Source organism: Mus caroli, chromosome 1 (assembly GCF_900094665.2).
Source record: "Mus caroli chromosome 1, CAROLI_EIJ_v1.1, whole genome shotgun sequence".
NCBI classification, from domain to species: domain Eukaryota; kingdom Metazoa; phylum Chordata; class Mammalia; order Rodentia; family Muridae; genus Mus; species Mus caroli.
Window position 1 is genome coordinate 20,051,832 of NC_034570.1, and position 16,975 is coordinate 20,068,806.

Sequence of the window (16,975 nt, forward strand, 5' to 3'; positions counted from 1 at the left end):
ACTATGAATTGCTTTAATGGTGGTATCTGTACAAGTGATGTCAGGACACAGGACAGCAAATGCACAGTGGACATGGCTAGCAGACAGGCTGTGAATGAATAAAGAGTTCACACTGCTCCCATGCTTTAGTGACTAAGACAGCTCTAAGCCACCTCCTCCTCAGCCTCCTCCTCAAACTCTCCCTCTTCCTCAGCTGTAGCGTCCTGGTACTGCTGGTACTCGGACACCAGGTCGTTCATGTTGCTCTCAGCCTCGGTGAACTCCATCTCATCCATGCCCTCACCCGTATAACAGTGTAGGAAGGCCTTGCGTTGGAACATGGCTGTGAATTGCTCTGAGATGCGTTTGAACAGCTCCTAAATAGCGGTGCTGTTGTCAATGAAGGTGGCAGACATTTTTAGGCCCCGAGGTGGAATGTCACAGACAGCTGTCTTCACATTGTTGGGGATCCACTCAACAAAGTAGCTGCTGTTCTTGTTTTGGACATTAAGCATCTGTTCGTCCACCTCCTTCATAGATATGCAGCCCCTGAACACAGCAGCCACGGTCAAGTAGCGCCTATGTCTTGGATCACAGGCAGCCATCATGTTCTTGGCATCAAACATCTGCTGGTTGAGCTCAGGAACTGTCAGGGCACGGTACTACTGGCTTCCCCGGCTGGTCAAGGGGGCAAAGCCAGGCATAAAGAAGTGCAGGCAAGGGAAGGGCACCATATTTACAGCCAGTTTCCGCAGGTCAGCATTTAGCTGGCCAGGGAATCACAGGCAAGTGGTTACCCCATTCACGGTGGCGGACACTAGATGGTTCAGGTAACCATAAGTGGGTCTGGTCAGCTTTAGGGTTCTGAAGCAGATGTCATAGAGTGCTTCATTATCAATACAGTAGGTCTCATCTGTGTTTTCAACCAGCTGGTGGACTGAAAGGCTGGCATTGTAGGGCTCAACCACTATGTCCAACACCTTGGGGGAAGGTACCACACAGAAGGTATTCATGATTCTGTCTGGGTACTCCTCCCGGATCTTGCTGATAAGGAGGGTACCCATCCCAGACCCAGTACCCCCACCTAGGGAGTGGTTCAGTTGAAAGCCCTGCAGGCAGTCACAGCTCTCATCTTCCTTTCTCAAAACATCCAACACCGAGTCAACCAGCTCTGCACCTTCTATGTAGTGCCCCTTGGCCCAGTTGTTCCCAGCCCCACTCTGACCAAAGACAAAGTCATCAGGTCTGAAGATCTGCTCGAAGGGCCCTGAACACACCGAGTCCATGGTGCCCGGCTCCAAGTCCAGGAGCACGGCGCAGGGCACATACTTGCCATTGGTGGCTTCGTTGTAGTACACGTTGATGTGCTCCAGCTGGAGGTCGCTATCTCCGTGTTAAGTGCCAGTGCGATCAATGCCATGCTCCTCACTGATTACCTCGCCAATCTGGTTGTCGCACTGCCCAGCCTGCAGGTGCATGATCTCCCTCATGGCAGCGGTGACTGCGGAACAGCTGTAGAAGAGGAGTACTTCAGGAGGAGCAGGCGCACAGAGTCCCCATACCTCTTCTTACCCCTCCCCTTTGTCTCTATAAGGGTGCTCCTCTACCCACTCACCCACTCCAGCCTCACCTCTCTATCATCCCCCTCCCTATGATGCGGCATCAAACCTCCACAGGACCAAGGGCATCCCCTCCCACTGAAGTCAGACAGGGCCATCCTCTGCTACATATGTGTCTGGATCCCTCCATGTGTAGTCATTGGTTGGCGGCTTAATCCCTGGGAGCTCTGGGTTGTCCAGTTAGTCGATATTGTTCTTCGTATGAAGTTGCAATTCCCTTCAACTCCTTCAGTCTTTCCTCTAGCTCTTCCATTGGGGCTCCGGGCTCAGTGAGGTGGTTGGCTGTGAGTATCTGTATTGGTGAGGTGCTGGTAGAACCTCTCAAGGAACAGCCATACTAGGCTCTTATCAGCAAGTGCTTCTTGGCATCAACAATAGTATCAGAGTTTGTGTCTGAAGATGAGATGGATCCCTAGGTGGGGTAGTCTCTAGATGGCCTTTCCTTCAGTCTCTGTTCCATTTTTTGTATGACGCAGAACTTTTACAATGGATCTACTTTTGCCTTAATCTTGGATGTCTCATCATCCAGAATTGTGAGAAGTAAACCTCTGCTGTTTGTCCAGTGTGGTAGTCATCTTTTCTGTTGCTGTAACACATATCTAAGATAATAAAATTAGTGAGAAAGAGAAGAGGATTTTGGCTCACAATGATCCAGGTTTCAGTCCATGGACAGTTGTCTTTGTTGGTTTCAGGTGGTGAGACAGTGCTTTTTTGGCTGGAGGATACATGATAGAGCAAACTGCTCACCTTCCTGTGGCTGGGAATTATCAAGCCCATTGAAAGCATCCCTCTAATCATGATATCTGGTCTCTTTCTAGGCTCTACTCTAGAATTTTCTACTGTCTTCCAGTAGTGCCATGGCTGGAGACTACACACTTAATATGTAGCCCTTCAGAAGCATCTCAAATTCTAACTATAGAACTTAGGAATTGAATTGTGCTACCTCGGTCCAAGTGTCTTAAGATTCAGAGAAAGGATTGACTTGCTCCATCAAGGTCAGTCAAATGGTAGTGGTTTCTGATCAAACACTAGTAGAACGTTAGTAGATTACGTCTCAGGAAATGTTCAATCTGTCCACCAGTGTAATTTATTACAGGGTAATAAGCTAACCCCAGGTCCAGTAGTTGAAAATGGTAATCATTTATTATTGCCCAGGAATCTCATAGTTGAGGTTCTTCCGTCTAGGCTGAGCTTGTATGTTTCCAGTTGGGTTCTTTAAAATGGCTGCCATTAGTTCTGTCAGATCTGAAGAGAGATGGCTGATAGAAGAATGATTATTTTGGAATTAATGGCCTTTCTTTTCATCGAGGTAACATGGCCTAAGAGATAACAGAGATTCAAGACATAGCAGAAGACCACGAGGCCAATTACGCTTAGGAACAGAAGAAAAAGAGCCAATGAAAGAGCAGAAGAAACACACATAGATGCAGAGACACACATGTTCCCACACAAAGAAATCCCGCATGGACGAAACTAGAAACAAGAATACATTTGCAAAAGACCTGTAAGGTGAAAAAAAAAAAAAGCCCTATAAAAACATATGTGAAAACCTCTAAAAAAAATGCCATTGAATTCGATTTGTGTTGACCATCTACTGCTGGGCATAAAGCCTGGCCTTAAGAGTGGTTTGGCTACCCTCTGAGACTCCATGGAGAAAACTAATTTTCCTTTGTGAGCAGGTATCAACTGAAGATAGCTTCTGACTTAGAAATGAAGACTTGTGTGCACGTTCCTTCTCAGCACTGGTTAGATCCATAGAGGTTCTGTGTGTGCTGCCACAGTCTCAGTGAGGTCAGATGTGTATTGATATTGTCATATCCAGGAGGCCTGCTTCCTTGGAGTCTTCCATCCCCATTGGCTCTTAAAATCTTTCTACCTCCTCTTCTTCAAAATTTCCAGAGACCTGAGGGGAGGGATTTGATGGAGACATCCATTTAAGACTGTTTCAAGGTCTCTCAATCTCTGCACATTGTTCAGCTGTGGGTCTCTGTATTTGTTTCCATCTGCTGCAGGAGGTAACTTCCCTAATGATGGCTGAGCAAGACACTGATCAACGAGTGTAGCAGAATGTCACTAGAAGTCACGGTATTGCTACTTTCATTTAGCCTAACAGTTATATTTGGGTTTTGCCTAGGTCCATGGTCTAACTTGTCTCAGATTCTTTTCTACCCAGGGATGGATGAGTTCAATGTTAAGGGGGTGGACCTTAAATCCAATCATATCATGGTTGGTTGCTCCCACAAGTTTTGAAGCAGCACATCTTGCAAGCATGTCACCACCGTAGATTGCAGGGTTTGGAGCTGGAATGGTGATTACCTTTCTCCTCTGGTAGTGTGCAGAGTCCCTCCCAGTACCATAAACACTAGCCAGTAGAAATGAAGACTCTATGTAGCCACCAGCTTGACTTCTTAATGGTCAATTAGTTGCCTAGGTGTTGTCTTCAGCAATAGGACTTTCCTATTAATTTGTAGAGCACAACCAGTAGTCTGGGTTGTTTGAGAGTTCCCATGGGAAGCTTTGGGGCCAGTAACTCAATTAGAGGTCACACAGCTCTGGAACTGGAGGTTTCATTTGGTAATAAGAGATATCTACTTGGGACTACATCTCCCTGTTGTTCCAGTTAGATCTCCTTCATATATGTATATAATTTAGGAAGCTTCCACTCTATTAGGTTTCCATGTGACCTCTCAAATGGCCCATAGTTTTAGCTGTTGTTTTCTATATTCCTTCTCTCTCTCTCCTCTTTCCTACCCATCCCCATTTAATCCCCGAACCTCAGTCCACCCCACCCCCCTCCAATCTGTCCACAAGGAATAATACAGTTTCTCCATCCTAGGATGATCCATGTCTCCTCCCTAGAACCTTACTCTATACCTAAACTCTGTGGTTATATAGATTGCTCATCAAACACTTAACAGCTAATATCCACATGTAAGTGACTATATACCTTATTTTCCTTTTTGGGTCTAGGTTACCTCATTTTCCAATATATTTTTCTGACTCCATTCTTTTCCCTGAAATTTTCATATTTTTTAAACCACTAAGTAAATATTCCTTTTTATCAATATACCACATTTTCTTTATCCATTTATCTGTGAACATTTCAATCAACAGACATTGAATAAAAGGTTAGTTTTAAAATTCTAAGCCTTTAGGAAAACGAGTCAAGAAGAAAACATCTAAGGACAGATGATGGAGGGCCTAGGCATCACAGATTGCTTTATAATGCTGATGGGAGGTACAGAACCCTTTCAAGAGATTCCCTGTCACACCTGGAGAAGGTGGGTCTCCAGGGAGGAAGGGCAAGCAGGGCTGCACAGGACTTTCTCTAACATTACCCAGACTGAAGGAGTGAGTTCTGAAAAGGAACCCAATATTTTTTCCCACAGAAGGAAGGCTATTAATAGCTCGTCTTGGTCCCTGAATTTCAACTGGAGTTGCAATGGCCCAAAATGATTCTTTTTCTAATCACATTGGACAAATGAAAGCAGGAGAAGGAGATGGTGGGAGAAGCCAAGGAGGATTCCAGAAAAAGATCTTAAGCAATGAGCATATTTTTTTTTTTTTGCTGTTCATGAATCATAGTTATCAGCCCAGAGACTCTTGCAGAGATGCAGAAGTGAACGACAAGATTAAGCTTTGTGTTCTAGAGTTGTTTTATGGGCTTCACGAAATAAATCAACTTTAAAACAACACACTAATCCAGTATTTAGGGATTTTTTTTTTAAATAAAGTTGATTGCATAAGACTTGGAACTTTTTAGTACTTGGTTCCATCCTCAAGGTCTCAGCTTCTAGACAGCTAGGCACCTTCTTTACTGTTCCTGTAGTGCTCCTGCCCTGTGCAAAACTCAGAAACAAAAACACCTTCATTGTTAGTGTAATCATCGGGGGGGGGGGGGGAATACGTCATTTTCCTAACATGTCTTTCTTTATTTAATGATCTCAAAATGTTTGAGAGGCTGGGTTTATTTTAAGAAAAAATGAAAATAAGCCAGTTATAAAAAATAATATTTGATATGTATTGTTTAACATCAAGATTCCAATATGGTTCATACAAACAAGGAAAAAGTAAAAATTGTTTTTAATTTTTTTAGACAGTTTAATATGGAGTCACAGAAATGTGATTTTGAGGTTATTTACAAACAGCAGGATATGGTCTTCAAATGATCTAAAGTCAGCCAAGTGTAGAGCTTGCTGTGTCTCTTGTCTACTGTGTCCTTCCAAGGGTGTGGTCACAGGGAAAAGTTCTGAGATGGTTCTGCTTCTGTGACAAAGAACCTTCACTTGATCTCACATAGAAGGGTTTAAAGAGAATGGCCAGATTATTATTTTTTTTGAACATGGACACTTTCAAGAATGAAAGGAAGTACTATGAACATTATAATAGGACAATATACAGAGATGCCAAACTAACAGCCCAAGGTTTAAAGCACACAACTTACCAACCAAATGTCAAAAGTCAGAAGTGTACTGTACTGTACTGACCTCTAGGTTTGGGACTTGCTTCCAAGAACCACATTCAGGAGGTAACTATGGATCAACGGGAGCCCCAATGGCTGGTCTGGGACTGTGAGTAGCTGTACAAATATTGTCAGTCTGCCCCCTTATCTCCAGGCATTATCATTCCTGTGTCCATGAGACTGGACTCAGTGTCTTACTATTCTAAAATAACTCCCTGGGTGTTTGCAAGCATGACTATCTTCCAAGCCAAGTTGAGTCTCCTATTCTTGCATCTGCTTGGTACATATTTAAGGTAATATTATAGTCTTTATACTGCTGTCCAACTTGTTCGTCATTTTACATTGGCATCCATGTAAAATGACTTAATTATAAGTCAATTAAGTGACTTAATTATCATTGTAGGTATTTTTTTAAACAATGAAACCATTTTCCTCAACCCTAGATTGTGTTATCACATTCTGTATAAAAAGAATGGCCTTTTAGAATGAAAGTTTGTGCGTGCTGTCTCTCAGAGAATGTTGAATGCATTGTTGGGCTGAAGGAATCCCCATAAAGATTGTGTACTATAAAAAAAAAAAAATTGGAAGGCATAGACAAGAGAGATCAAATGCTCTGCAGTACCGAGGAGAACACATGCCCAGGCTGGCTTCTTATAAAAGGGGGGCATTTACAATTCGCAGCTGGCTTTGGTTAATACCTTGGTAATTTACAAGGTCAAGGCATTTGGCGTTCTCTTTTCATTGGAAGCAGGAGAGAAAATGGAGTGTCTCTTTATCAAATAGTCACTGAAGAGGTTCAAATGTTACAGAACTGCATATTCAGCATGATACACACACACATATGTAATATGTGTATTTTTGTGTGTGGGTGTGTGTTATATACACTCCAATTTAAAAAAATTTTAACTTTACAGTTATTTATTTGGAAACAGCTATTAATGGAACAAACAAGATAACATGTTTTAAGCATAAATAGTGATGGAAAAATCTCCAGAGAGATCATTATAGGTCTCTTTCATCAATACTTTGAACTAATCAATTACAAAGTAGTGTAATGATTTTTTTCTTCTTTCTTTCTTTCTTTCTTTCTTTCTTTCTTTCTTTCTTTCTTTTTTTTGGGGGGAGGGGGTTCGAGACAGGGTTTCTCTGTGTAGCCCTGGCTGTCCTGGAACTCACTTTGTAGATCAGGCTGGCCTGGAACTCAGAAATCTGCCTGCCTCTGCCTCTGCCTCTGGGATTAAAGGTGTGAGCCACCACGCCCGGCTGCGTAATGATTTTCTAGAAGGTCCAATGCTCTGTTCTAATTGGAATATCAAATTTCGCTTTTGTGAGCAACTATCTCCTCATGGCTCAGAAGACCTGAAATCCTTCAAAAAAAATGTGTTTTGATTTTTTTTTTTTTTTTTTTTGATGCACATCCAACATGGACTCATCCAACACACATTGATGGAGCGCTACCGTGTGCCAAGCTCTGCTGCTGTTTTCAGGATGCAGAACTGAACAAAAGGAACTTTCTTTCCTTTTGAAGCTTATCTAGCAAGGGACAAGGTAGAGAGTATCGCAGAAATAAAGGCATGACATTGATCATGTCAGAAAGTGATGCAAGCAAGCTACAGAAACTAACCAAGGGGTGGGGCAGAGCTTCCAATGGTGGGCCAGGGCAGAGCTTCTTTTTAATGCAGGATTTCCAGGAGACATCATAGGAAGAGCACCATTTGAGAGGAAACCTGAGAGAGGAAAGGGACCAAAGTGTACAGATAGGGGGAGTGGGGTTTGGGGGGATTGAGGGGGTGGGAGAGGAGAGTGTGGGAGGCAAAGGGGAAAGCTAGTGGGAGAGTGCTCATCTGGGAAGGTGCCTGGTGGATGGGGAAGTGCCCTGAATGGCAGCAACCGCTTAAACAAGCGAAGGCAAACTTAAGGGAAGGTTCCAGAACTGGAGAGGACTGTGTGATGGCGGGTCTCCAGAGATTAGTCTTCCGCAGAAGCCCAGTCAGTGATGAAGGAAGCGCTCACTTTGCTCTGTTTATCCTGTTACATTCCTTCCAGACCGGTTCACTCTAATCCTTGGGATTTGGGGATTGCGTATGTACAGTAAGATTTCCTTGGTATCTTTCGGAATTTTCTTTTTGGCAAAGGGTATGATAATAACCACTCGCTGAGGTGTCATTCAAAGGAGAAACAACATTTATTCCAGTTTTGGAAATCATGATATATCTAGGTGCTAGACGCATGAAACAGTGCCTGGTTTATTTGGTATTGGAAAGAAAAATGTTCTTTCCTGAGTATGTATGTATATAAGTAGGTGCCTGTAATATGGGTATTTCCATTTTAAAATTTATTCCTAGCAGATGAAGAAACTGGCCTTAACCCAAATTGCATACAACTCTGTCTATTGTGTGCTCATTAGAAGTCAGGATTTGTGTGAAAAGAGTAGCTGTTTCCTTTCAGGGAAGAAAAAATACCAAAGAAGGATGATTAAACCTCCAGTGACAAATCCTTCTGTCATATGTATGAGACATAAAACTGTGGGCAGGGTTATAAAATTCTAGATATCGTCTAGTCTTTATACCCAGAGTCTTAGGCATCATAGATGCATGTTCATAAGACGGAGAAGCAGAGCTGGGCTTGAGGTCAACATTTGATACCTTCAAGTAAATAACTTCATCTTACTCTAATTGTTTACTTCCAGAGAATCTGTAAAGATTTCATCAGATAATTAATAGGGAATATTCCAGAAAACTATAAATGTCTTTCCCTTATCTCTTTCAAGTTTCTTAATCCAGAAGTTCTGCCAATTGTCGTTTCCTATTAGGCTTCACCAGAAGGGCCGTGAGTTTGGTTTCTTTGTTTGAATTTCCAAACCAATTAACCAAAGAGCTCATTTATTCATTCAAGCAGTGCTTATTGAACACAAAGAGAGCCAAAGGGACACAGAGGTGCCATTGAGCTTTTACTTTAAATTGTACTGCCTTGAATACTAAATTTAGATAAAATGTCCCCACAGCATCTAGCAGAAAGCCCAATATTAGGGATATTACAAAACAGCCTCAAAAGTAGCATTACAAAAGGAGGAAATTTTGAGTAAACATTTTAAGTATAGTTTGAATAGGAATGGCCCCCAGAAACTCATGTGTTTGAATGCTTGCCCATAGGGAGTGGCACTCTTAGGAGGTGTGGCCTTGTTGGAGTAGGTGTGGCCTTGTTGGAGTAGGTGTGGCTTTCTTGGATTAGGTGTGGCTTTCTTGGAGTAGGTTTGTCTCTAGGGAATGGCTGTGAGGTCTCAGAAGCTCAATTTCCTGTTGTCTGCAGATGTAGAACTCCAGGCTCCTTTTCCAGCACCATGTCTGCCTGCAGGCTGCCATTCTTTCCGCCATGATGATAAAAGACCTCTGAAATTGTAAGGCATCTCCAATTAAATATCTTCCTTTATAAAAGTTGTGCTTACAGCCTGGCATGGCTGTTCTCTGAGAGGCCCTACCAGCAGCTGACTGAGACAGAAACAGATCCTTACATCCAACCATTGGACTGAAATTGGGGATCCCAATGGTTGAATTAGGGGAAGGATTAAAGAAGCTGAAGGGGAGAGCAACACCAAAGGAAGGCCAGCAGTCTCAACTAACCCAGAACCCAGCAAGCTCCCAGAGACTGAGACACCAACCAGGAGCATACATGGGCAGGTCCGTGGTTCCTGGCACATATATTTCAGAGGTCTGCCTAGTCAGGACTCAGTGAGAGAATATGTGCTTAATTCTCAAGAGACTTGGGGCCCAAGAGAAGCAGGAGGTCTGGTGAGGGTTGAGTACCCTCTAGAAGGCAAGGAGGAGGAGGAATGAGATGAGACACTATGGGAAGGGAAATGGGAGTTGGGGAATGACTAGAGAGAAAATAAATTACAACTTTTTAAAAATATTTTTTTAAACTTTTTAAAAAGTTGTCATGGTTCTGGTAGTAATGGTTCTTCATAGTAATAAAACACTAACCAAGACAAACAAATATTTTTTTATTTTTTATTAGATATTTTCTTTATTTACCTTTCAAATGTTATCCCCTTTCTTAGTTTCCCCTCTAAAAATCCCCTATCTCCTCTCCCCCCTCCTCTTCCCCAACCCACCCACTCCCATTCCCAGTCGTGGCCTTCCCCTTTACTGGGGCATAGAACCTTACAGGATGGTTCAATATATGGAAATCCAGCAATGTAATTTAATATATAAACAAACTCAAAAACAAACAAACAAAAAAACACATGATTATCTCTTTAGATGCTGAGAAAGCATTTGACAAAGTCCAAAACCCCTTCATGATAAAAGTCTTGGAAAGATCAGGAATTAAAGGCCCATACCTAAACATAATAAAAGCAATATACAGCAAACCAGTAGCCAACATCAAACTAGATGGTGAGAAACTGAAAGCAATCCCACTAAAATCAGGGACTAGATAAAGCTGCCCACTATCTAGGAGAGCCTACCTATTCAATATAGTACTTGAAGTCCTAGCCAGAGCAATTAGACAACAAAAAGAGATCAAAGGAATACAAATTGGAAAGGAAGAAGTCAAGATATCACTATTTGCAGATGATATGATAGTATATATAAGTGACTCCAAAAATTCCAGCAGAGAACTCCTAAAACTGATAAACAGCTTCAGTGCAGTAGCTGGATATAAAATTGACACAAACAAATCAGTGGCCTTTCCCTACACAAAGGATAAACAGGCTGAGAAAGAAATTAAGGAAACAACACCCTTCAAAATAGTCACCAATAATATAAAATACCTTGGTGTAATTCTAACTAAGGAAGTGAAAGATCTATATGATAAGAACTTCAAGTCTTTGAAGAAAGAAATCAAAGAAGATCTCAGAAGATGGAAAGATCTCCCAGGCTCATGGATTGACAGGATTAATATATTCAAAATGGCTATCTTGCCAAAATCAATTTACAGATTCAGTGCAATCCCCATCAAAATTCCAATTAAATTCTTCACAGAGTAAGAAAGGCTAATTTGCAAATTCATCTGGAATAACAAAAAACCTGGGATAGTAAAAACTCTTCTCAATGATAAAAGAACCTCTGGTGGAATCACCATCCCTGACCTTAAGCTGTACTACAGAGCAATTGCAATAGAAACTGCATGGTACTGGTACAGAGACCGACAGGTAGATCAATGGAATTGAATTGAAGACTCAGAAATGAACCCACCCACCTATGGTCACTTGATCTTTGACAAAGGAGCTAAAACCATCCAGTGGAAAGAAGACAGCATCTTTAACAAATGGTGCTGGGTCAACTGGCGGTAATCATGTAGAAGAATGCAAATTGATACATTCTTATCTCCTTGTACAAAGCTCAAATCTAAGTGCATCAAGGAACTCTACATAAAACCAGAGAAACTGAAACTTATAGAGGAGAAAGTAGGGAAGAGCCTCGAGCACATGGGCACAGGAGAAAGATTCCAAAACAGAACACCAATGGCTTGTGATGTAAGATCAAGAATAGACAAATGGGACCTCATAAAATTGCAAACAAACATTTTAAGGACATGTTTCAAGTAAAAAATGCACAAGCAGAGCAGTGTTGCATGTTAAATAAGAGAATTCTGTCCAGTAGGCAAAGGACAAGGAAGTGGGGAGGCTGTATTCTATTGCTCTAGAAAGTTATGGTCAGAGGCCATCCTGGAAGGTACTGGGGTTGAAAATCATGAAATTAAAATAACTTTGAACATAAAATCAAAAAACAGATAGAGCACATTTTTAACAAAAATTGAACTATATAACCAATGATCACATGGAAACTCTAGTAGTGTACCCAGACACAAAGACACAAGGACTGATGGTAACAGAATGAATAAATGGAAACTAATAGCAAAGTATCTACAACTGGAAAACACTGAGAAAGCTGGTGAAGACTGATTGAGATAAAATAGAGCTATCTGAGACATAATGAAATGCATCACGTGTGCGATCGAGTTTTCTAAAGAAGAGAAAATAGTGAATAGAGCTATAACATGTGCGATGATAACATGGCTCGGGTTTTTCCAAGTCTGATGAAAGATCTAAAAGTGAAATTCAAGAATGTGAACCAAAGCAGACAATCACTAGTAAAGCTGTAAGGATGAAAAGCATATGGAGATAGGGAAAGTCATAGTTTCAAATGGGCAACTAGTGTTGCTAGTGTGTTTCTCAAGATAAATAATGTGAGCCAAATAGCAGTGAATAAAATCATTGAAAATTTGAAATAAATAGCTACACTAGATTACCCCCTCCAAGACTGCTCTCAAAACCAAAGACAAAACAATAACATCTCAGGGGCTAGAGAGATGACTAAGCTGTTAAGAGTGCTTGCTGCTCTTCAGAAGATGGCAAGTGGGTCTCCTCTCATAACCACCTGCAGATAACTCCAGCTCCAAAGGATCTAGTACCTCTTCAAACCTTCCCAGACACCTTCACACACAGGGCAGACATACAAATATGCAAATAAACAACTACATGATCATAAAAACAGAACCATAATGCATACAGTACACTCACACCCCCCATACACATACAAATAAACAAATAAATGTCATTAGATATTATAAAGATTTATTTTTATTATTTTTAACTGTATGTGGATAACATGCCTTCATGCACATATGGTTGGTGAGTGCTTGTGCACAGGGGACAGGAGGATCAGGGCTGGAATTGCATGTGCTTGTGAAGCCACCTGATGTGGGCTCTGGGAACCCTATTTAGGTCCTCTAAAAAAGCAACAAGTGCCTTTAATCACAGATCCTTTTTCCAGCCCAAAATGTAATTTAAAATAAATTTATCCTTGTATGCATATAAATTATACATATGTAACATAGAGAAGAGCATATCCATGTATGTGTGTTTAATGGCACAAAAGAAGGATAGTAAAATATCCAAAGTTCACTGAGTTGTATTGCAGCAGTACAATGCCAAAATCTCATGCGATCTCTAATAATAAGCTGTTTATGTTTTATGTTCTAGGGTTGTGTTTTTAAACCTACTTTTAATAAGGATTCTTAAACACTTTGACCCACCTTCTAGCCCACCATCCAAAGGTAGGGGAGAAAAGATGGTGAATAGAACAAAGGGATGTGAACCTGTTTAGAAATAGTTCTTTGGGGGCGATTAAAATCTTCATTTGTTAGGATATCCAGAAGTCCAGTTCAGTAGTGTCAGGGCACCAAACACAAATCTACAGTGGATGCAGCAGAAACAGCCAGGCTTCCACTAAATTGGGCCTAGTCTGTGGGAGCCATCAGAACCAATTGGGACAGCAGGATTAAGTTTTCTGCTGTGTCTCTCTCAACAAAGTAAAGATCAGTGAAGAAGAGAGACCAAGGAAGCAGTGCAAGGCTAGCTATGCAAGCACCTCATCACTGTCCTTTGAGTCCTAATTATACTCTCTCCAAATATCATGTGTCCTCCCACCGGTCTTGCCTGAGCAAAACACCACATGAGTCAGCCTCAGTAAAACACCACATAAGTCTGCACCACATGGCACAACCAAAATCTTCCACTTTACACATGACATTGTCATCTATGCTAAGGAATGACATAAGCAAGTTATCAAGCTTCATTTAATAAAGTCTTGTAATGTTCTAAGTAATAATACTTCCTTGTTGGTGCGCATTCATCTCTCATTATAGACAGCCTAAAATCATCAGATTTGACAGACTTGCTAGAATATCTATCTGCTTTACAGATTAGCAGAAAGACACATAGTTGATGCAATGTGGGAAATTAAATTCAGAAGTGCTATAATAATTTAAGGAATGGGAGTAAGGAGTAAAGCATATATAAATTACAAGACAAATCAAAGAAGAGTTCTATAGGTAACATAAATGAATGGTAGACTATTCATAACATTTTAGATGCACAGTTTTCCTATGTATATATAGGAAGGGTTCATCCCAAGATTCCAGAGAAAACCCGAGACTGCACTTACTACTGAACTCTGCATATATGGAGTTTTACCTACATATAAATACCTGTGATAAATTTCGATTCATAAATAGGTAAAAACAAAAAACAAAGCCGAAAAATGCCATGCAATATTGAGTAAACCTTTTGTTTAAAAGGAAGTCATTCATAAGATTTTTGAAACATATACACATGTTACAAGCTTTTAAAAAAAAAAACTTTTTATTGATTCTTTGTGAATTTCACATCATGTACCACAATACCATCCATCCCCTAGTCTGTCCTCCATCCTTGTAACTGCTCCCTCAAAAGAAAACACAATAAAACAAACAAGCAAACAAACAAACATCTCCTTGTGGAAGCTGCAGTGTGTCACACAGTATACCCTTTTGCCCAAACAGCTTTCCTTGCAAGCGATCATCTCAGTGAGTCACTGGTCTGTGTCCAAGCCTCTGGTTTCTGCTTTAAAATGCACTCCTGACCCACTAATTACCTTCCTGTTTATAAACACTCTCACCTTGTGGTAGTTTCCTGTTTATAAACACTCTCACCTGTGGTAGTTTCCTGTTTATAAACACTCTCACCTGTGGTAGTTTCCTGTTTATAAGCACTCTCACCTTGTGGTAGTTTCCCGTTTCTTCAGAATCTTAGAAATCTGAAACTTTGTGCCATGATAGAGCATAAAAGTTTAAGTCTAAAGGATTGAATGGAGAGACTGGGAATGGAAGAAGATGAGGGAGAAGACAGTGGGATTTCGGGATTCTGGGCTGTTCCATTTTCTCCCCACAGCCACGGAGATGGATGATGTCACAGCCAGCAGAGATCCAGTTCTCCATGGCCAGGTGGTGCTTTCCCTTTCCTTACACACTTAGTTATTTAAGAACATTTGCTGATTACACTGTATTTGGAAAACAGAAAATCAGTGCCTATCAACCCTCCATTCTGATACAAGTATCATTTTAAATATACGTACATACGTATATATAACTCATTGTTATTAGGTATGGTCGTGCAAACAAAACACGTTAAGTTGACTTTACTTCCCTTTGAACATTAAATAATTCTCTTTTGGTGCTAAGACCTCTATTTAAAATGTCTGCACAAAAGCTCAACAACTACACAGAATTTGTCTCCTCTGGTTTGCTTCTATTTTTTAGTATAAACTATGTCAAATGTGCTTGTAATATACAATTTCCCATATTTAAGAACATTTTTCTCAGTCCTTTAACTCAAAACTTCTATCTTTATATAACTACTAATACGTAATAATAATTATTTTTTAATTACAATGAAACCAGCAACATAAAATACACTAGGTGAGCCTGGAGAGATAGCAGTGGTTAAGATCCCTTGCTGCTCTTCAAGGCTCACAACCACCTAAAGTTCCTGCTCCACCATATCCAATGCCGTCCTTCCCTGGCCTCTGCAGGCACGTGCATTCAAGTGCTCATAACCATACACACACCGCACATGAGCACACACATGCACACACATGCACACACACACGCACACACACACCATACTTATTAGCCCAGACCCTCTGTTTGTGCTCTCCTTCCTGACTGAGGACACACTGTGAATAGCCCCACCCGCATTCCCACCCCCACCCCCACACCTCTGCAATGCTGCCCTCACAGCATCATGGGCTATACTAAATAATAAACCAAAGCAACCCTGTCTTAGGGTGTTTCTTGTCAGGTGTTTTGTCACAGCAAGGAAAAAAAAAAGGTAACTCATATAGTGAGCATATATTTCATTATGAAAACAATCAATCTTTGTGTAACAGTAAAAGTTATAGGCTTCACGTTTGTCATAAATAAAATCAGCATTATACAGAGATCCCAGAAAAAATATATATGGGCAAATAATTGGCTAGTAATATGGATTAACAATTGATTATGAATTAACAAGTTGATTCATGTGCATTGGAACTGCAAATTTATGTGTACCACAACTTAGATCCGCATATAATGTGAATTTTCTTCTCCTATAACTTACAGATTATTTAATTAATCTATAGATTAGAAAGTGAACCAATATTAATGTAGCTTTTATTCTCCTGCACAATTGTTGTCTTGGAGGCTTACTTCCTTCATCTTTTAACCTAGGCCTAGTCCTGGAAGCTTCTAGACTCTGTACAATCTAATCTAGTCCTAGAATGCTTTCAGCCTCTGAGACTTGCTGCTGAATAAGCTCACATTTATTGTTCTTTCTGAGCTCTGGCTGGCTGATCAACTCAGTTGTTAAGGCTCAAAACTCCTCTCCACACTAACTGATTCAATCTAGCTTTGCTCTTGCTCTCTCCTCAGTTGCTCCACTTGGTCTCATGCTCATGTTGGCAATCTTTTCTAATCTTCTAGCTCCTTTACGTTCACTGGCTCATTCTGTCTTCTCCTGTGTCTAGCTTCTTCTCTCTGCAACCTGTCACTGTACAACTATCCCAGTAAAACTGCCTGCCTCTTTCTCTTTCCTCTCTTCTTCTCTTAAGTAGCCTCTTTTTCCTCTCTGTTCTGGTGAGAGTTAGGCACATCTGATCTGTCAAACCCTAACCTCTGATTCATCACTGTGTCTGCCTCTCAATTAGTTATCATTTTCAAACATGGCTGCTTCCTTCTACAAACTAACTTTACCTTCAGTCTTTGGGATTAAAGGCAAGTACTAAGGGTGTATCTGTTTTCCAGCCAGAGGGATTAAGGGTGTGTACTTAGGCTGAACCACACCAAAACTAGAAGCAGTTTTTTTTTTTTCTGTAAATATAACAATCTCAGGGTTCCCAGCGTGATCAAATATCCTGCAACAGAATGGTACTGCTAAATTCACCCTTCAAATGGCAATCTAAGTAAGAGAGCAGACAATTTATAGCTAAAAATAATCCTTTGAAATGCCTCATTATGTTTTCCCTATTTCTTTTATGGGTGTTTTTTGGATATTCATGATGGGAGTGTAAATCATATTAGTACCCTGGGAAGAAGGGACATGCTGGTTTCATAT

The 16,975-nt window shown here is 40.8% G+C and overlaps 1 pseudogene; it reads right to left on the bottom strand.

Moving 5' to 3' along the window:
• On the bottom strand, window positions 1–1,475 carry LOC110298832 (annotated as a pseudogene).
• Window positions 1,476–16,975: the final 15,500 nt, after the last annotated feature.